At 46.0% G+C, this 21,934-nt stretch overlaps 1 long non-coding RNA gene across 1 annotated transcript in view; it reads right to left on the bottom strand.

Moving 5' to 3' along the window:
- LOC110260340 overlaps positions 433-21,934 on the bottom strand; it is a 38,862-nt gene continuing 17,360 nt past the window's right edge. Inside the window, exon 3 of the long non-coding RNA XR_002343474.1 lies at positions 433-1,213. This is a non-coding gene — a long non-coding RNA (uncharacterized LOC110260340). The remainder of the gene's footprint in view (positions 1,214-21,934) is intronic.

The raw sequence follows: 21,934 nt of genomic DNA on the forward strand, positions 1-21,934 counted from the left end.
TCCACTCCTACCCACTAACATGCAAATATTTTGGGTTCCTCTCCCTCTATCACCCTTCTCTTTTTTCCCTTCTTCATTTGAGAGACTTCTCCATTTGGATTCTGCCCCCACCACCTCCTCTGAGAAGTCTTCCTGGGGGTGCCTCTAGGCAGGCTTAGAGGTGACTTGTCCTTGAGTCGCACAGTGCCCAGTGATTTTCTCTGTCTCTACCAGGGCACTTGCAGTGGTGTTTGGGGGTTACCTGGCTCTCTCCCTGTCCTTCCTGAGAGATCTTTGAGAGAAAGGATCTTATCTTTCACCTCAACTGCCCGCCAGCCAGCAGCCACAAAGCAGAAGCTCAAGGAATGTTGAATGACAATAGCAGCTAATAACTAACCAGGCACTTTAAAAAAAAAAAAAAAAAAAAGCTCTTTGCATACCTTAACTCTTATCTTAACCTGAGGAAGGAGATTATGGAGGTGTTTATTATTTTTAAAGTATGTGTTTTATAACCAGCACGATAGGAGGAAACAAGGCGGGGAGGGGCAGAGGCTGGAGCACAGGACCACAGCCACCACCTGCAGCACCTCCGTGACCTCCAGCTGCCACCCTCTTCCCAGAACCTTGTCCCTCTTCCACTCTCACGCCAAGGTCCTTCTTGCCAATCTCAGGAATGTTCCCCCCTTCACAGGCTTTTAAAACTGTAACTGTCGCTCCAGACCCAGTCACATTTTCCATGACACTTTTTCTCTGTCCTCTGGCCCAAACAACTGCTCCTGACCTCTCATAGCTTTAATAGCAGCATGTCACATTCTTTCTTCTCTTCTCTCTTATTTGTGTCATAACATCGCAATCTTTCCAACAGAAAGGATGCGATATGCTCTTCCAGTCTGGGGTCCGAGTCTGACATTCTTTTTGTCTTCCCTGCCTTGTGCCCAGCAGACTGTTCCGGGAATAGAAATGCTTAGTAAATGCTGACTGATACTTGGAACAAAACACCCAGAGGTTCCACCACATCTTTGCAGATGATCTTTGCTATTTGCCATCATCCAAATGGTAACCCCCGCTGTGGCTCCATTGCCAGATGCATGTGTTCTGATCTCGGGGTACAGAGACAGACCAGGTCTGGGGATATTTGGGTACACCATGAGGTTCTTTGTCCCATTGTCTGCAGATCTCTGAGTAACTGGACTCTTTCTTTTCCTACCCTTCTTCTGATTTCCTTTCTTGACCCCTGGAGATAGAGGAGTTGTTGATTTAGTCTAAAACAGTTAAGGAATTTGAGTCGTACTAAAAGAGATACATAAAATACAAAGGGGAGGGGGGAGCCAGTACTATAAATCAAAAGAAATCCACACCTAGACACATTGAAATCATACTGTCAAAAGACAAAAAGAGAATCTTGAAAGCCAAAATAGAGTAAACAAATAAACAAACACATCATGTGTAAGGAAACTTCAATAAGAGTAACAACTGACTTATCAGAAATTAAGAAAGCCAGGATGTGAGATGGTATACTCAAAGGGCTGAACGAAAAAGACCATAAACCTAGAAAACAATCACTCAAAAATGAAGGCAAATTTAAGACATTTCAAGACAAAAAACCAAAAAACAAAAAACTGAGACAATGAGTTACTAGTGGCCCTTCCCTACACGAAATACTAATATTTTCAGGTGGAAATAAAAGGACAGAAGATAGTAATTTTTATCCACATAAATACACCAGCTTAGGTAACTACATAGGTTAAATATATATGAGACTACAAATATATTTTTGTTTGTAACTAATTTAGTCTATCTCATTTGAAAAGCAATGACATAAAGCAATATTTTTTATGATTTTTATTTTTTCCCATTATAGTTAGTTTACAGTGAAAGCAATATTTATAAAACTGTGTTTATGGACTTAAAATGTATAAAGGTGTAATTTGCATGTCCATAATAGCCTAAAAGAGTGGGAAAGAAAAAAAAGGGGGGGGCCTAGGAAAGCAGCCTGTGGATGAGCTGGGGAATGGGCTCTCGTGTGTCACCTCTGTCTTTCTGGGGATCTCCTCATGATGGCCCAGCATCCCCACAAGACCCGTGGACCAGCCTCTTTGAATGAGCCCATCAGAAGCCCAGAGGATGGGAGCTGAGAGGCCACTTACTATGTATGTGATGGAGCTGATCAATTTCTCTCTAGATTTCAGTCTCCTCCATGAAAAATGGAATAATAATGTCTATCCTATCTACCTCATGGGGGTTTGTTGCATGGATTCAATGAGAAAAGCACAGGAGCGTACTCTCTGGACAATAGACATTATATTCATTCATTTGATAAGTATTTATTGAGCACTCGCTATGCACCCCACACTGAGCTTAGTCAATGAACATACATCAGAGGGCATGGTACCAAACACAGGTACTTCCTGCTATCTTGAAGCCTATGGTCCTTTGGGGAAATGGTTTTCATCAAAGGATCACTATTGTGTGACTGGGAGAGGAAGAGGGTCCCATAAGACAGCAAAGTGGCAAAGAAAGAGATCACAAGGCAAGCTTTGTTGCTGCTGTTGAAACCTAGGCAGTGGTTTTCAAATTTTGAATTGGGAGAGTCACCCAGGAAGTTCGTTTAGCTTGTAGATCCCTCCATCACGTCCCCAGGGAGTCTGATTTAGTAGGTCTAGAATCCCTTCTGGATATTTTTAGCATGCTTCTCCTGCAAGTGGTTCTCCTGCAAACACTTGGGCAAATTTTAAGAAAGGGTGAGTGCCTTAGTTGGAGACTGATGCCTAAGGAGGTCTCCAAGGACAGTAATTTCTTTTTTTTTTTTTTTTTTTTTTTTTGTCTTTTGTCTTTTGTTGTTGTTGTTGCTATTTCTTGGGCCGCTCCCGTGGCATATGGAGGTTCCCAGGCTAGGGGTTGAATCGGAGGTGTAGCCACTGGCCCACGCCAGAGCCACAGCAACGCAGGATCCGAGCCGCGTCTGCAACCTACACCACAGCTCTCGGCAATGCCGGATCGTTAACCCACTGAGCAAGGGCAGGGACCGAACCCGCAACCTCATGGTTCCTAGTCGGATTCGTTAACCACTGTGCCACGACGGGAACTCCAAGGACAGTCATTTCTAACATGACTCCACTCCCGGCCTTTTCTGAAGCTTGTTCGGTGAACCAGCAGGGTTTCCTCTTTGCTTCAGCTGCTTTGAGTTGGGTTTCTGTGACTTAAAAACACCACCTCCTGGCTAATTTAAGTCCCTTCTGATGTCTGCAAGCCCCTCTCATGGACTCTGCTGGCTGGCGGCTGAATACACAATCCACAGGGGGACATCAGGTTCTTTTATTGGAAACAACATTTAGCATCCTTATCCATTTTCAGCGCTCCCCCCTCCCCCTTTGCAACTTCTCAGGCTCATCTCCAAGCTTTTGGGGAGCATCTGTGATATATGTAAATGCACATAACAGGACCATCAGCAACTAATCATGAAATACTAATTTCTGACCAAATAAGACAGCTACCCATGCCAATGACTAAAGACAAATAATTTTGGTCAGATAAGGACTCCACATCACCAAACCACCTATGACAAGGGTTAGGTATTTGGATTCCGGAGTCAGACTACCTGGATTTGAATCCTGATTCTGCTTTTCCCCTCTGCCAGCCCCATGATGGTGGACTAAGTCACTTCACTTTTCTGAACCATAGATTTTTCACTATGAAATTGGGTATAATGAATAGGCCTTATAGCATTAGTTTGTTGTGAGGATTAGATGAACGATTGTATGTAAAGAATTTAGAACAGTGCCTGGTACCCAATCAGGGCTCAAAGAATATGAGCTAACATTATGTGGATTGAAGTAGACTTGCAATGGCCGTCCCTACATAGGGTTTCCTCAGTCCAGTGACCTCTCATCCACACCAGGAAATCTTGTTGGTAATTGCATTTCCCTTTCTCCTGCTTATGAATTCTATTTTCCATCTCTACATACTAGTTACCTACAGTCTCCTAGAACTTAGGCCTCCTTAACATCCTCCTTTTCTGCCAGTTCAGTGCCCTCTCCTTTTCATGAACGCCCAGTCTCTCTGATGTACTTTCCCGTAAACTCAAGGATCCACCTTGAGCCTCTCACTGTGTCTGTCTCCTCCGTGGTTCTGGGAGCACCCAAGGATCATAGAGGAAACTCCATGCACCCCCAGCCCCCTGGCACACACCCGCATGACCACAGCACCTATCTGCCAAGCACTGGCTAGCTAATGACAGAATTTGTGCCATTCTTCCTCAAGCCCTTGAATCTTGATTCCCTCACTGGCATGTTAAGGATAATAATACCAAGTTAATTGCATCGTGGGAAAAATCGAAGATGATGCCACATGCAAAGCCCAGCTTAGTCAATAGCATTGACTATTGCAATGACTTTTATTATCCATGTCTGTAGAGAAAACAACACAAATGAAAGGTCCACATTTTCACACACACATGAACCTGTTTCATTTGAAGACTCTGGAAGATGAGGCCAAAACTTGGCCAACAAAACTGACTGCTGGCCACAAACCCTAGCGTGGCATGATGAGGGCTGCACACTACCGCCTGATCTGGTTGGAAGAGCCCAGGTACCAGTCATTACCATCACTACCATTTTGCTCTAGAACTTTCTCTTTCTCATAAAATAAACATAACATTAAAATTACCATCTTAACCACTTTAAAGTGTACATTTCAGTTGCGTTGAGTACGTCGTTGTGCACCCAGTCTCCAGAACGTTCCATCTTGCAAAACTACAACACTGTATCATTTAAACAACTCTCCATTCTCCCCTCCTCCAGCCCCAGGCAACCAGCCTTCTATTTTCTATTCCTATGGATTTGACTAGTCTAGGTACCTCATATAAGGGGAAATCACACAATATTTGTCTTTTTATGACTAGTGCATTCACTTAACATAATGTCCTCAACTTTCATCCAAGTTGTAGAATGTGTCAGAAATTTCCTTTTAAGGGTTGAATAATATTGCATTAGATGTATATGCCATATTTTCTTTATCCATTCATTTGTCAGTGGACATGGGTTGCTTCCACCTTTTGGCTATTGCGACAAAAACTGACACGAATATGAGTGTACAAATATCTCTTCAAGACCCTGATTTCAATTCTTTTGGGGATATACCCAGAAGTGGGATTGCTGGATCCTGTGGAAGCTCTACTGTAAATGTTTTGAGGAATGGCCATACTGGTTTCCACAGTGGCCGCACCACTTTTCATTTCAGCAACAATGTACCACGGTTCTCCACATCCTTGTCAACACTTGTTGCTTTTGGCTTTTTTCAATGATAGCCCTGCCCATGAGTGTGAGGTGCTCCATAACTCCTGTAACCCTGAACTCCAAGGGCTTCTCTAACCAAGGACAGGCTTCAGAAGCAGATTTCCAAGCACTCCTTCAAGGCAGTGGGCAGAGTCTTGACCGAGGTAGCCCAGGCTCCACGCCCAGGCCCTTAAATTCATTTACCCTTCAGGACTACTCTAAATATTAGTAATTTCATTTCACAGGTGAGAAAATAGATCAGAATGGTTAAGCAGCCTACCCAAGAGCACATAGCTGGAAAACAAAACAAAACAAACAAACAAAAAACCCCCACACAATTGCACTGGGCCCTACACCGGTCGGCGCATAATAATTGTCATGTATCAATATCCACGCTGTACTCCCTGAGTCCAAGGTGACAACCCTCCCTCTCTGATTCGCCTGAAGCAATACCATCCCAGGGTTCGGCTCAGTGGTCCCTCCCCCAGCTGTTGAGGGGCCTGCTGGTTTGGATGAATAGGAAACAAAGCAGATTGCATTTATTATTTAACCAGGCTCCCTGGTGCACCTGCTGTAGCATTGGGTGCTGTTTATGATTGCAATAAAATGTACAGTTCCAAGCATTAGAGGGTTTATAAGAGTTTCCTTCAACTCAGACTGAGGGAGGGGCAGGCGTCAGCAGATGGGGTCCCTTGGAGTAGGACCTGCTCACAGACAGAACTGTTGAAATTTGATGCATTGGGCTTGGCTCTGCCTGACTTTTGTGCAAACAGCAGCATTTACGGACCTCTCCCTGGGCAGCAGCTGGGTGGGGTCACTCGGATACACGGTGTTCTGTACAGAGGGACAAAGTGGGAGGTAAGACAGGGTAGGCTGCCCCGGATCCCATCTGGAGAGAACTGGTCCCGCCTGACCCCGGCTTACAGAGTCAGCCAGCCTGTTCTACCTGAAAGTCTTTGTCCCAGACACGGGTAACTTAACTGCACCCTGAGGAATTATAGATCCATCCAGGCACAGCCTTAGTAGAAGCAGTGGGAGCCTGGCAAAGTGAGCACACATGGACTCCATGTTTGCCTCCCAGCCACGGGTTAGCGATGCTTGACTGCCCCATGCTTGTTACATTCTTATTTCAGAGGTGACCGTCATACTGTGACCTGGTCCCAGAGGGGCCAGAGGTCAGCCCCGTCAGAGTCCAGCGAGAAGGACTAAGCAGTGCTTCTGGCCCAGCTCGAGGTAGCATCTTGGAGCAGGAAGGGGACAGGGAGGGGGAGGCTGGGCTTCGGACACCCACTACAGGTCTTGGAGCCAGAGGAACTTTTCTTGGTAAGGTCCACAGCTGACTTGGTTCGGACAAAAACTACACAGATAGCACAACTCACAAGCTAAAAAATGAGGTGAGGGAAATGCAGAACTCTGAAGGAGCTTGTGAGCTTCTGTAAGAGAGAAATGACGAGGGCAGAACATGGGGTTGGTTAAAGGCGTGAGGAAGCAACTGGCTGTAGTTTCAATTTATCAGTAAAATAGCTATTAAGGTTTACCTTGGGCTAATGGGAATTATTAATGTGACTGCAACCTTTGAGATGTGCACTTTAAAAATATCCCATCATGGAGCTACCACTGTGGCTCAGCCTGTTAAAACCCAACATAGTGTCCCTGAGGACACAGGTTTGATTCCTGGCCTCGCTTAGTGGGTTAAGGATCCAGTGTGGCCACAAGCGGGGGCATAGTTCACAGACATGGCTTGGATCTGGCGTTGCTGTGGCTGTGACATAGGCCTGCAGCTGCAGCTCCAGCTTAACCCCTAGCTTGGGAATTTCCATATGCCACAGGTGCAGCCATAAAAAGAAAAAAGAAAAGAGAAAAAAATCACATCTTCATATTCAGAGGCTGTATGTATATATGTGCATGATTGAAACCTCGACCCTGGCCTCAGAAAGCTGGAGTTCAAGTCCAGCTTCACCCACACACTGTGAGCTTGTATAAGTGGCTGTGCCTCCTGTAGTTTTCATTTTTAATCTGCAGGAAGTGGAATAGTGGTCCTCATTGCAAAGCCCTGGATACACTCACACACCGCACACTACTTGGGCCAGAGTGAACTCTCAGGAAAAGTTTGCAATTATCACCAAATTCCAAACTAGGTAGGGCTAATAAGAAAGCAGAGGGTCACCCGTGTGCAAGGCACTGGGCCAAATGATATGTATGAATTCATAATAGTTAATCCTTAGGACGATTACCCAGGCAGCTATTACCCCCATGTTACAAACGAGGGAGGAATGAAACCGCATCCCAGGCAGAGGGCTTGCCCCGCCATCAATCCAAAGCAAGGTGAGCTGCTGCACAGTGGAGGAGCACACATCCCTTTGAACTGGCTCCACGTCTACGCTTGCTCCAGAAAGTACAGCAGGACTCATCACTGAGAAGTCATCATTCCACGCTGGTTCAATGGGATGGAGATGGATCCCTTTCTCATGTCTGGTGGCTGCTTCTATCACGTCAACAGAATGGCACCGAGGCGCCCAAATCTCCCCAGACAGGCTTTTTGTGGCATCAAAGGTGGCTCCCAAGAGTGCTCAGCAGCCTGGGGCTGCCATGGGAGGCAGCAGACCCCAGGGATTAACATGGAGCAGAAGGAGGTTGAGGCGGGGTCGTGGAGTGAGAACCGTCACTTCCTTGAAGGATGCGCTTTGGAAAAGGGAAGCTGAGAGTTCCCATCGTGGCGCAGTGGTTAACGAACCCGACTAGGAACCATGAGGTTGCAGGTTCGATCCCTGGCCTTGCTCAGTGGGTTAACAATCCAGCGTTGCCGTGAGCTGTGGTGCAGGTTGCAGATGCGGCTCGGATCCAGCATTGCTGTGGCTCTGGCGTAGGCTGGTGGCAACAGCTCCGATTCGACCCCTAGCCTGGGAGCCTCCATATGCCGCGAGAGCGGCCCAAGAAAATGGCAAAAAGACAAAAAGACAAAAAAAAAAAAAAAAAAAAAAAAAAAAAAAAAACAAGAAAAGGGAAGCTAGGGGCCCAAAGGAAGAAAGAAAAAGGTACCTGCATCTCTCTCTCAAGACATTTTCACACAGGCTCAGGTGCCTTCTCGTTCAGCTCCTATTTAGACCTAGTGATGCAATAGGACCTTAGTCCTGGGAAAGACACAGAGGCTGACTGGTCCAGCCACACTGTTTTCCTAATGGCTCTGAAAAGGCAGGTAACCTTCCCCGGGGGGTGACATGGCTAGCTGGTGACGAAGTCCAGACTGGAACCTCGGTTCCCTCATTCCAGGTGGAGTGTTATTTCCATCTCCTGGTATGGCTCCCCAGTGGCTTGTTGTCGAGCCCTTCCTATAAGACTTTGTCCCTGGCCTTTGGCGAGCAGCAGGAGAGGGGTCCTGCACCTGGGAAGCCCGGGGGGTGGGAGAGGGGGGACTACAAGTTCCTTTCCTTCACTGCAGTGGGACAGCTGGAATCAGAGCATGAACATGTTGCGTGTGCCTCGGTGCTGTCTAAACCAGCCCTGAATACTAACCAGGGTGCTTGGATGGAGCTAAAAATAACTGGCTAATCACCACCGGGAAGAATTAACAAGGACTCAGAAGAAAGGGAAATGTCTTCATATTCCATCTCGGTACAGCTGGGCTCCAGCTGGGGCCGGCCTCCTCCCGCTGCCACAGGGCAGGTAATTAGGCAGCACAGAAGCCCCAGCGCTGATGGGCTCTGGGAGGGGGCCTGCCCCAGTCTGCAGGAGGGTAAACGGAAAATGGGTTATTTGGGGTGAATTAGAAAATTGTGAACACAGAAGAAATGTGAGGCGACGGGAGGCAGGTTCTGAAGAATAAAACAGTTGTTGCATTTTATACCCTTTCCCCTTTGAGAAAGCAAAATCCTTAATTAACAGGGAAACGTTCTTCTATTGTGCTCTGCAAACCTGCTGACCATCCTCCCTTTCCTAGAGTACAGGTGCCCAGTTCCGAAAGCACGGGGACCATGTCGAAATCAGGTCTTCCTGGCAACTGTCCTTTAGACAAGGACCAAGGTGGCTCCACAATAAACTGCATACAGGAATGGAGCCGAGCGTGTGAATGACACTCGGAAAGGTATGCCTAGAATCATTGCTTCACAGAACCCGAAAGAGTAGGAATAGGAAACAATTATTGCAACTTGGACTTGGAAGAGGTCGGTTCGAGAGAAATAAAAAAAGAAATAGCATTTTGTAGAGGGCAGGGTCATATGCCAAGAGCTTACTTTCTCCAAAAGGTAAAATGGATTTAAATGAATACATAGAAATTGGTTTAAAAGATGCATGACCGACAGGTGCACTATTAAAAGCAACGGCCCGTGAGGAGGTATTTGGGAGCATATCGGGGCCATTTAAGTAAACTGCACAGCCCGCGTGCTCATTTATGCTTCCCCAGCCTGTGTGCTTGGCAAGGGCAGGTGCTGTCCGGGTATAAGAATAAAGAAGCAGAATGGGAGTTCCTGTCATGGCTCAGTGGTTAACCAATCTGACTAGGAACCATGAGGTTGCAGGTTTGATCCCTGGCCTTGCTCAGTGGGTTAAGGAGCTGGAGTTGCCATGAGCTGTGGTGTAGGTTGCTGACATGGCTCGAATCTGGCATTGCTGTGGCTGTGGCCCGCAGCTTCAGCTCCGATTGGACCCCTAGCCTGGGAACCTCCATATGCTGCAGGAACAGCCCTAGAAAAGGCAAAAAGACAAAAAAAAAAAAAAAAAAAAAAAAAAAAAGCAGAATGATGTCAGGAAAGAATGTGGATTAAAGGGGAAAAAGGAATGTGGACTTTGGATGCAGAAGATGGAATCCAGTCCTGCTTCACCAATTTTTAGCTGGATCATAGCTAAGCTAGACATAGCAATGTAGATTTAGCTTGTCTCTTGGGGTCTTTCTTTTCTCACCTGCAGAGGATGCTAAGAACATCGTTTTCTCTGTAGGGAGAAGCAAACCACCCAGCACATGTGAAAACACCTCATTCATTCCCACAGGCAGCACAAACATTAATGACTTACGTGACGAAAAGGGACAGACCTGAACTGGCTGGGTTCAAGGCACAGAATGAAACAAAGATGCATCTAACTGCCCAGCGCCTGCACTCATTTCCCATCACCACCCTCCCTGATTAGATGGATCTTGGCATCCAACTTTTTCTGTTGTTTATTGTGACCCTGGGGCTCTCATGCCTGGGAGCCCCACTGCCGTGACCCCGGGAAGGACGCCATTGCTGATTTGCAAGCTGGCAGAGTTCTGGAAGTTTCTGTGTTGTTTTCCCACAGCCAGAGAGTCCCCACTCGGCTGCCTGAGTCACAGTGTCATCCCCAGGGAGGAGAGAGTGGCTGTGATTGAGACAGAGAGGCTTCAGAGGATCTTGCCTGGGGCACTTGGAAAAGGCAGATCTGGAATTTTAAAAAAATTCACTAGTCTTGAGTTGTGCCTGCTTCAAACCAGTAGATTTTTTGGGAGAGGGTCTTTACCCGACATTGTTCAAAACTCCTAAACAGCATGATGCATTGAAAGTGAAAAGAGGCGTTCCCATCGTGGCTCAGGGGAAATGAATCTGACTAGTATCCATGAGGACACAGGTTCGATCCCTGGCCTCAATCAGTGGGTTAAGGATCTGGCATTGCCATGAGCTGTGGTGTAGATCACAGATGCAGCTCGGATCCTGTGATGCTATGGCTGTGGGTGACAGCTGTAGCTCTGATTAGACCCCTAGCCTGGGAACCTCCATGTGCTGTGGGCACAGCACCCCCCCCCCCCGCAAAAAAGAGCAGAAATCAGAAAACAAAAATGGCAGCTGTATCACTTTGTAGATGCTTGATATTATCAAATGATTGAGTGACCCTGAGCTTCATCTGGAAGGAAATGTATAGGAAACAAAGTTATAAACTGTATCATCTCATTCATAGGGACATTTAATCCATTATTTGAGCTCTTAGTTAGATGGTGATTAATAAAATAGCCTGCATCAGCATAGCACTGATTCTTTTTTGGTCAAGATTATTAAAGTATAAATTAATGCATAAAATATGCCCTTTTAAGTGAAGCTATAGAATAGTTCCACCACTCCCATCATTTCCTCATGCTCCCTTGCAGTCAGCTGCTCTTCCTACTCCAAGCCCCTGGCAATCACTGATTTTTCTATCCCTATAGTTTTACTTTTTCCAGAATTTCATAGAAATTGAATAAGGCAGCATGAAGCCTTTTGAGTCTGGCTTCTTTCACCCAGCATAATACATTGATATTCATCAAAGTGATTTCATATATTCAGTAATTCAGTCCTTTTCATTTCTGAACAGATATTGCCTTCTATGGATGTCCCATAGTTTCTTTAATCATTTGGATTGTTTCCATGAATAAGCCACTATTAACATGTGTATGCAGGTTTTTATGTGAAAGTTTTTATTTCTCTTGGGCATATACTTAGGAGCAGGATTGCTGGGTCCTTTGGTGTTTGCCTAACTTTATATGAAACTGACAGGCTTTTTTTAAGTGGCTACAGAATTTTGCATTCCAGCACAGCACTTAAAAAAAAAAAATCTTTAAAAAGTAATCCAAAGCCCGCATGTGTCCAATTTTACTTTATTCTCCAAATAGCTCTGTGAGATAGGGATGGTAAATATTACTACCCTCCTGTAATAGGTGGGAATGTGAGGCTAAAAAGGAGAAATAATTGCTCACAGTTCACCGTGGCAGAGACTGCTATGTCCCCAGTATGTATCCTGGCCCCCCCCTTCCCTTGTGGTAAAGCCTCCTGCTCCCTGTTGAGGTTTGACTGAGCACATGGTACCACCCATCAAGAGACTACATTTCCCAGCTTCCCTTGCACAGTGAGGGCCACATGACTAGGCTTTAGCCAGTGATAAATGCAAAGTTCAATTTACTTCCTAAAATCTGAATTGGCTAACTCTCCATGTCCCCTTTTCCCTTGCCTGCTGGCTGGAATATGGGTGTGGCAGCAACTCTGTTGGACTTGAAGGTGACGGTAGTACAGAATAAAAGGAACCTGGGTCCTGTGTCATGGGACAGAGCCGTCCTGACAGCCAGGGTCACCCAAACAGCTCTGTGTTTTTTACTTATCCCCTTGTCACTCTGGGGTCTCTTTGTTACTGTGGCTTAACATTCACCTTAGCTAATCTCATCATGCATCAGATAAGTAGGAGTACATTACAGCTAGTTTACACAATTTCATCAATCTCGTACAGATTATTAAGGAAAAAGAAAAAACAGCTTTGCTGGAATCTAGAGATACCATTTTTACATCAATCTCCTTGAGAGGGATAGAGTAAGAGTTTCACAGGTAGTTGTAGAAGCCCCAGTAGAGGACCATAGATGTGAGGGAAAGCTAGGGAACTTTGGGAGTCCATTGTAAGTTAATGATCACTCAAGAAAGCCTTCAGAACTAAGCAGGCTTGCTTAGCTGTAAAACCATAAATTAAAGCACGAGATATGCCTCAGGTCATTAAGTGAAAGATAAAATGAGGCCTGCATTCAAGTTCAGCAAGATAATGACCCTTAGGACCAAGGAGAGGAATTTAAGGCAAAGATGACATTCCAAAGTAGGAGACCCTCGTTATACAGAAACCTGAGATGGTTCAATGTATTTTTGCATATGTCACCACCCTCATGCTGATCTGAAGAAACGCCATGACAGACACTCCTGGTTTGACCTCATAGGATCAAATACTCTCTTTTCCCCCTTCTCACTCTGCTTGGCTTAGAAACATGTCATCCACCGAATACTTGGGGCAGAGCCTCCTCTGCTGCCTGCTTGTATCCCTCACAAACATTCTATCCTAATATCTCTGTTTCTTGCCTATCACTTTGGCTTTTGCTGAATTCCTTCTGCACTGAAACACAAAGAACCTGAGCCTCCGTAAGACCAGATACCAGGTGGGTGATTCTAATTTAAAAAACTGTGGGTTCAAGTCCCAGTCTGGGTTTTGGCTGGGTTCAGGTCAGAGGTATTTTGGCTTCACCCTGATCAACGATTTGATAACCGCTCTCAAAAAAATAGCACACACATGCCCTCCCCTAATCTCTTTTATCCATCCATCTGTTGATGGAGAGCAAGCACTTCTTTACTTATTGGCAACACCCTATTTTTTCAGTCTTCAAATCATGAGACGGAGGCCAAATAGGGCCTGACCGATAACACACAACATGCCCAGCCTGGGTCCCCAAGTCCCAGAGCAGCAGGTGAGGGAAGGGGGAAGGCTTTGATGCCATAGGTAATGGGGAGCCACTGCAGGTTTTGGAGGAAGAGTGTATTTTACTAAAAATGGTGTGAACTAATAGTGTAAATCTCACCACCAACAAATAATCATATATATAAGAGATTAGATTTCTTTGAGTGATTAATTAATTCAATTTGTCTAGGACCTAAATGCAGTCTTGACGAGAGCATATAAAGCTGCTTGGAGTCTATGGACAAAGGTGAATGATAAAGAGTAATGGGTTCAAAAGCAATGCGATTCTGCTGTAGAGCCCAAGGAACTATATCTGATCACTTGTGATGGCACTTGAGGAAGGATAATGTGAAAAATGAATTTATATATATATATGTATGACTGGGTCACTTTGCTGTACAGCAGAAATTGACAGAACATTGTAAATCAACTATAAGAGAAAAAATACAAATCTTTTTAAAAAAAGAGGAATTGGTTCAAGAAAAGGAGGTGTCGGGCAGAGTGCACGGAACTTAACTTCTATACCCTTATGTAGAATTATATAATTTTAGAACTAGATGGGGGTCTTTGAAAACATCAAAGGATGAAGAAAGATATGGAAGAATGGAGAGTCTTGACCAAGAATCAGGACACCTGGGGACAAGTCCCAACTCTACCCCCAACTTGCTCTGGGTCCTTAGTTCAGTCATCACCCTCTCTGGGCTCCAGATTGACCAATGGTACTTCCTGATCCCAGCAAATGCTAACATTCTATCCACCCAGTGCAATCAAATAACACCTAAATCAGATATGAACACATCACCTATATTGTTCATAGTGAATTGGTGGGCTCACAAATAAGAAAGGATAATTTATAGATATTCTTCTCCAACGAGGTACAGGTTCCCCTAGAGATGCTCAGCAGCACCCCCAGGAGCATAAGGAGCTACAGGATAAAAACATGGGATATCCTCTTGGAATGCCAATCACATTTGCAAGACAGGGTTTTAAATATATTTATGTGACATCAAAAATAACTATGGAGAAGAATACAATATTCTAATATGTTAAAAACATATAATATGAAATTCAAAAAACTTTTGTGCATGGGGAGAGCTTTTGGAACTACACCCAAGGATTCTGTGTATGTGTGTGTATGCATGAGCCCTGGCTCAATAGATCTGAGCAGACAGAAATTCATGAGATATAAATTTGCAAATTGCACTGAGCCTATGACAGAACTAATCCAAGCGGAGGGAGAGGCGTGAAGAAGTGGCACAAGTACACATTTGGTGAAAGCAGCTCATAAGGAGGCCTGGGGATGTGGAATTGGATGAGAACTTGCAACGAGGCAGGGTGGTAGCAAGGGCCAGGGCAGAGGAAAGGATGGATGGTCCCTGTTGAGGGGCAGGTGTGACCTTTTGTCTCTGAAGTGACCCTCTCAGCCATCACCTTTGTCCCGGTTTCATCTCCTGGGTAAGCTGTTGGGATGGTGGGTCTGGTAGGGAAGATTCAGGGAGGGCTTGTGGAGATAGGGCTTGGGAGCTGCTGGGGGAGCCGGGAAAGCTGGAAGAGTGGGCTGCCGTCCTGGTCAGCTCTCTTTCAATGCCAGAGCCAAGCCTTCCACTGTCCCCACTGAATCCCACCCTCACCATGTCCCCTTCCCCAAGACATTGCCAACGTCCCACCCCACTCTCATAGTCATGCACACCAGCACCCCGCTTCCTCCAGCCTCGGAGGACCACCACCTCTTTGGGGGGTCCTTCCTGCCACAAGGCCAACCTTCCTCCAGACTCTTTAACTCCCTCTTCCTGTCGCCTGGACACTGCTCTCCAGTCCTTTCTCACTGGGATTTTCACACTCACCCTCCTCTCTTGTCCCCCACCCCCCGGTCTATAAGTGTAATCACATTTCTCTCCCCACCCCCAAGACCCTCTTCTCTCTCTCTCTTTCCCTCCCCCCTGGAGCTTCAGGGGACACTGCCTCTTCACTGCCTCATGTTCCAGGCACTCCACAAACCACTGCCACCAGCAGCAGGTAGACAAAACAGGTGCCAGGGGCTCTGTGGCACCAAGGTGTTGTGAAGAAAAACAATAATAACAATAAAAGAGTACAGGCATGGATGTATCCATGTGTGTGTGTGTGTGTGTGTGTGTGTGTGTGTGTGTGTGTATACATATGTATATTTAAAAATACATATTTAAATTGATGCTATCTTAGGGAAAATCAAAATTCTATTGGCCTTTATTACAATTATAAGTTAGCATTGATTTTATTTTGATACACACATGGGGAGAACAATACAATCTTTTTAGTGCTCAGAGTCTCTGTCTTACTCTTGCCCTGGAAATCAGGATTGCACCCCTGGTCATCCATGTGCCACGAAAGGCACCGCTCCCAGAGCCTTGGGCCAGAAGCCTTGGAATCACCTTACACTCTGTCATGTGTCCTCCTCATTCCAGGCAATCACCAAATAGCGATGATTGATTTGTTGACCTTGACATGCAGAAGGTCCTGGGCCAGGAATTGAACCCACGCAACAGAAGCAACCCAAGCAAGTAACAATACCGGATCCTTAACACACTGATCCACCAGGGAGCTCCAGTGCCAATTTTTTGTAAACCAGTTACATCTCAAATCTATCACATCCTCCCTAACCTTCCTGCTCCCCACCTCATCCATGACCCCATCATTTCTGAGCTAGAGCACTAGAGGCACCCTCGCAATGCTTTCTTCCTCCAGTCTGACCTTCACACTTTGACGTCCCCACTTGAAACCAGTCGTGCATTCCCCTGCTTGTACACAAGAGATTAAGCCCTTAGCGGATCACAGGGTCTTCTAGAACCATCTCCTGTTGCATCCCACATAATTGCTCCCTGGTGGCTCCTCTCATAAGCCGCATTGTTTCCTGGCTCTGTGCCTTTGTTTATATTGCTGCCTCTTTCTGGAACTTCCTTCCCATCTTTCTTCACCTGGTATCACTTTCTCCTGGAAGCCTTCCCTTAATACCCTGGACAGGTGCCCACTCTGGACACTCTGTGAGCATCTGTGAGCATCTCCATCTTATAACTTACCGATTGCACCCGAAGCATTTGCTTACGTATGTCTTCCCAAATAAACTATGACATCTTATCCATCTTTGCGACTTCAGCCCTTAGTCCAGGGCTAAATATATATACACACATACATATATAGTGGGTGCTTAATAAATTCTGAGATAAATGTAAGTGGAATTGGACAGGAATTCAGATTGGGGGTGAGAAGGGAGGGCTTGGGGATTGCGTGGCAGGGGAAGGCGATACAGGGTCCAGAGACTGTGTGGGCTAGGAAGGGTCAAGGAGATGCAAATGTGATGCAAGGTCATGTCACAGGGAAGCTGTGTGTGTGTGTGTGTGTGTGTGCATGTGTGAGCTTAACAGACAGAGAGGGGGAGAGAGGGATAAAAATATAAAGAAAGAGTAAGTGGAGAGGGGTAGAGAGGAAAAGGGAGGGAGGAGACAGCTGGAAAGAAAAGAGAGAGGGATGGGCAAAAAAAAATCACACAGGTTGGCCCTTTGGAGAGTCATGGATGGGCACAGCTAGCACTTCGGGAAGCAACGGATGTGACGTCCACATTCAGCCTTGCTCAGGACTGGAGCTGGCTTAGAGATAAGCAGGATCTAGACTCTAGCCATTTTGTGTTTCTTTCTTGAGTTCAGGGTTCCTTTCTCCTCCCCTCTGAGCTCTTTCAGAGGCAGAGGCTTTTATTGCCTGACAGAATAAAATACTAGCTGTGCTGAAAAGCATCCTTCCGCTCAGGGAACACAGCCTCCCTATTTACTCTGTAAGGTGCTCTCTCTCCTCAGAGAAATTAGCCTTGGCTGAGAGTCCGCAGGCCTCCGGGAGGTATAATTTGCTGAAGGAGTTCAAATAAACACACCACCCAGAGCAGAGCTGTGTCCACGGCTGGAAAGGGTCCTTCACGTTCCGGAATCTGCCTGCTGAAGGGCCCCACTCCTCCCAAGTGGCATCTGGAAGGGCTGACACAGGAAAGCCCCTAAAATAGGTGCAATGAGAGCTTTGCCCCTGGCATTTGTGGTCAGAGCTTGTGTAGAGTCTTTTTTTACATTGAGCTTCAGCAGCAGAAGGGGGAGGGAAAGGCTGAGTTCTGCCTTCCGAACCTGGCTTCAGACGTGGGTCTACCTGGCTCAGCCCAGCGCCAGGCATTTTGGGGCGGCCAGGTGGGCCAGGCCGGGCCGTGAGGGCACCCTGGCAGGTGGTCTGTGCCCTCCTGTGGGCTTATGCTTATGCCCACGGGCATTCGTTTGAGTTCCTGCTCCGTGCAGGCACCCTGGCAGGTGGTCTGTGCCCTCCTGCAGGCATCCACTTATGCCCTTGGGCATGCATTTGAGTTCCTGCTCCACGCGGGCACCCTGCTGGGGGCTGGCACACCAACATGCAGAACCCTCATCCTTGCCCTTGGGAGGTCACGGGATGCTGGAGGAACTTGTGCACAGAGTGGTAAGTGTTTCGTGTGAAGGCAACTCAGGATGTGTGGCATCTGGGAGGAGCAACTGTCCCAGCTTTCACAGTAGAGTCAGCAGAACACCAGAGGCCCCAGAGGCCAGCCATGGACAGCGGCAAGGAGGGCAGAGGTGACATGCCATGTGTGGGCTGCCAGAAAAAGCCTGGTGTTGTCCAGGGGAGAGATGTGAGGAGGGGAGGCAGGAGATGGGGCATCCCGAAACGATGGCTCTGACTCCTCAGCCCCACAGTTTACCTTCTTCTTAGCTTCCTTTAACACTAGGACTTTTTGGTCAAAAGATACAGATTTGAAGGTTGGGGGAAAGGTAGGAGGAAAGAGTCCTTCCCCAGGGAGGAGACAGCTAGAAAGACAGGAGAGAGGTATGGGGGGAAAATCACACAGTTTGGACCTTTTGAGAGTCATGGATGCCCACAGCTAGCACTAAGAGAAGCAAGGGATGTGACGTCACTCAGATGTGATGCCAGCCCTCTGAGTCCCTCTCGCCACCCTAGCAGGGCTTTTTTCACCGAGGATGGTGCCCTCTGGGAGCACAGAGGGGTAGCTGATGTGGGCCAGGAGGGCAGGGCCAAAGCCACAGCAGAGCTGGGGACAGAGGGCTGGCCGAGAGCCGTAGCTCCATGGAAGGCCAGGAGGGCATTCTTACTTCCCTCTCAACTTCCAGCCAACCAAGGCAGCACAAAATTATTTACTTTCCCTCCCATGATGGCTGTTCCTTGCGAACATAGTTTTATATGTTTTATATCCTCTGGGTGTAGCAGAGTTGGAACATTCTGTCTTGGCAAGACGTCACTGCTTGGAAAGTATTCAAGAGAAGCTGCCCTTTCTGCCCCGGAGCAAAGGCGACCTCAGGTAGACACTGCTGCAGTCAGGCGCCTGCCGGCTGCTGCTGCCTTTGGAGGGAGGGTGGACCGCTGAGAATAGGCAAGGAACCTGCAATTACCAATTCTGGAGGAGGCGGGCAGAGGACTTGACAAAACTGGATATTTAAGATACAGTTGTTATTTGCAGGTTCTTACTGAAAGACCGTTTCAGCCCATCAGAGTTCCTCATGCAGGTGTGTGAAGGTGTCTGTTGAACAGACCTACTGCCGTCTCAAGATGAGAAAGATTGCACCACTGGGCTGGTTGCTTGTCTTTGTTTCTCTGCCTCTGGGTGTGAAGGCAGGACTTCCCAGACCCTGGAGGAGCGGATTCGATCCCACAGAGTGAGCCTGACAACCCCACAGCGGTTCCCTCCAACTGAGAGAAGAAATTTCAGTCCTCTTGGCAACTGCCAGTCTGTTCTCCACGTCCACCAGTTTTTTTTCTTTTCTGTAGATAGGCTCATTTGTGCCATATATCAAGCAATGAGATCCTGCTGTATAGCGCAGGGAACCGTATCTAGCCAGTCACTTGCGATGGAACATGATGAGGATAATGTGAGAAAAAGAATGTATGTATATGTGTGACTGGGTTACTTTGCTGTACAACAGAAATTGACAGAGCACTGTAAGTCAACTATAATTTTAAAGATTAAAAAAATAAATATATATCATGATTAAAAAAAATTTAATTCCCCACCTCTCAGCATTGCCATGGCTTGATTTTCCATTACTAGTGGGGAGAGGTGTGGTGGGTGGCAGGGGGAGTGGAATGTTGTCTCAAACCAGGCAGCTGGTAAACTGTATTTTGCATCTTTGTGGTGCAAATGAAACAAATCTCCAGGGATGACTGTCTAACCTGAGAACTGGAAGTCCCACTTTGACCTTCCCCTCACACTTGGGCTTCTGCTCAGCCCCCCTGAAGAGTTGGCTCTGTTTCCAGCTTACCTGTTGGCATAAAACGCTACTGCTGGAGATGCAACCTGGATGTTCCAAACGCAGAGAGAAGTGGATACTTAGCATTTACTTTTTAATGTGCCAGAATTATTTTTTGTCTTTATTTTTCTCTTTTGACTGATGATCAGCATCCATGCATCTTAGACCATCCTACTACAACTGTCCTTTGGTGTAACTAATAAGCACTTGATATTGTTATGACCTTGTGAAGTGACCTTGCAATCTTTCTCACTTTCAAACTGGCTACTTATGCAAAATTCTTTTCCCCAACTCTATAACCTCCCTCAGAACCAGCACACTCTTTGGTTTCCTTGCTGGTTTTCTTTGCTAGCAAGATAGTAAACTCAGACATGTGCTCAAAATCAATTTTTCTAAGATATCCAAGGTCATGACATCACCCAGTCCTCAGGGTACACAGGGCTACAAGGGTTTTCTTGGGCTTTTCCTTCCCAGGCATTTTCAAGTACATGGAGGACAGGTAATCTCCAGCTCCCCACCCCCTTTAGAAAAAACCTATACAATGAGGTACCACCTCACACTGGTCTGAATGGCTATCATTAATAAGCCTATAAACAACAAATGCTAGAGGGGGTGTGGAGAAAAGGGAACCTTCCTACACTGTTGGTGGGAATGTAAGTTGGTACAACCACTATGGATAACAGTATGGAGGTTCCTCAGAAAACTAAATATAGAACTACCATATGATCCAGCAATCCCACTCCTAGGCATATATCCATACAAAACTACAATTCAAAAATGTACATGAACCCGTAGTTCATGGCAGCACTATTCACAATAGCCAAGATGTGGAAAAAACCTAAATGTCCATTGACAGATGAATGGAATAAGAAGATGTGGTACATATACACAATGAAATATTACTCAGCCATAAAAAAGAACAAAATAATACCATTTGCAGGAACATGGATGCAACTAGAGATTCTCATACTAAGTGAAGTAAGTCAGAAAGAGAAAGACAAATACCATCTGATATCACTTAGATGTGGAATCTAAAATATGGCACAGATGAACCTATCTACAGAACAGAAATAGACTCACAGACATGAACAGCAGACTTGTGGTTGCCAAGGGGAAGGGAGGGAGTGGGATGGACTGGGAGTTAGGGGTTAGTAGATTACATTTAGAATGGATGGACAATGAGATGAGGGAACTATATCCTATTTCTTAGGATAGAACATGATGGGGATGATATGAGAAAAAGAATGTCTAAGTAGATATATGTATGACTGGATCACTTAGTTGTACAGCAGAAATTGGCACAACTTTGTAAATAAACCATACCTTAATTTTAAAACATAATTTTTAAAAATCTGTTTACTGCTCTTTGTCTTTCAAGACTCATCTCCGGAGCATCTTTCTGAGCAGCTTTTCTTGACGGACTCTCCATCCCTCCTCACCCTTCAGTCCCTTTCTCATCCCCAGCCTAGGGAATCCTTTGTGCTCCTGTGACCACCTTGTTTACATCTGTCATTCAACACCATGAGAAAAATACAGTTTTTAAAAACTCACCTAGATTGCTAACATACTTGCAACCTGAGAAATAAGAACAGCTAACATTGATCAAGTGCTTGCTATGCACCAAGTACCATGCCAAGAACTACACAAATGATCTCAGTACAGTTGAACAACAGCCCTCTCACAGACACCCCTGTTGCCCACCAAACCACTAGTTCCTCCCTTCATGGCTGGCAGAACCCTCCTTCCATCTGAGTGTCTCCTACTCTTCTGAGTAACTCAAAGAAAGCTATATCTCAACTGGTCTAAACCAATTACTGTGACTCCATTTCTCTTCGAGTGACTGGTTTCAGCATAGACCTGGAATGAAATTCTGGCCATGAGATATGCAGGAGTCTACAGAGTGGGGGGGTGCTTCTCAATAACTCCTGGATGCCAGACACTTTGGCAATCGTTTTGCAATTAGGAGGGGAATTAGCCTGAGACCAAAAAGACATAAAGAAAATGTCAGAACCAAGAAATGGAAAGGTAATTGAGTTTTTGATGGTGTCATTGATTACTGAGGTAACCAACCTAGAAGTACCAGGACTTTTTTGATGTGAGCATGTATATTTTCCTTACTGTTTAAATTGAATTAAGTTACTTAGAGCCAAAGCATCTTAATCATTGCAAAATCGATTAGACATTTCTATTATTATTTCC

This window comes from Sus scrofa, chromosome 4, assembly GCF_000003025.6.
Source record: "Sus scrofa isolate TJ Tabasco breed Duroc chromosome 4, Sscrofa11.1, whole genome shotgun sequence".
NCBI classification, from domain to species: domain Eukaryota; kingdom Metazoa; phylum Chordata; class Mammalia; order Artiodactyla; family Suidae; genus Sus; species Sus scrofa.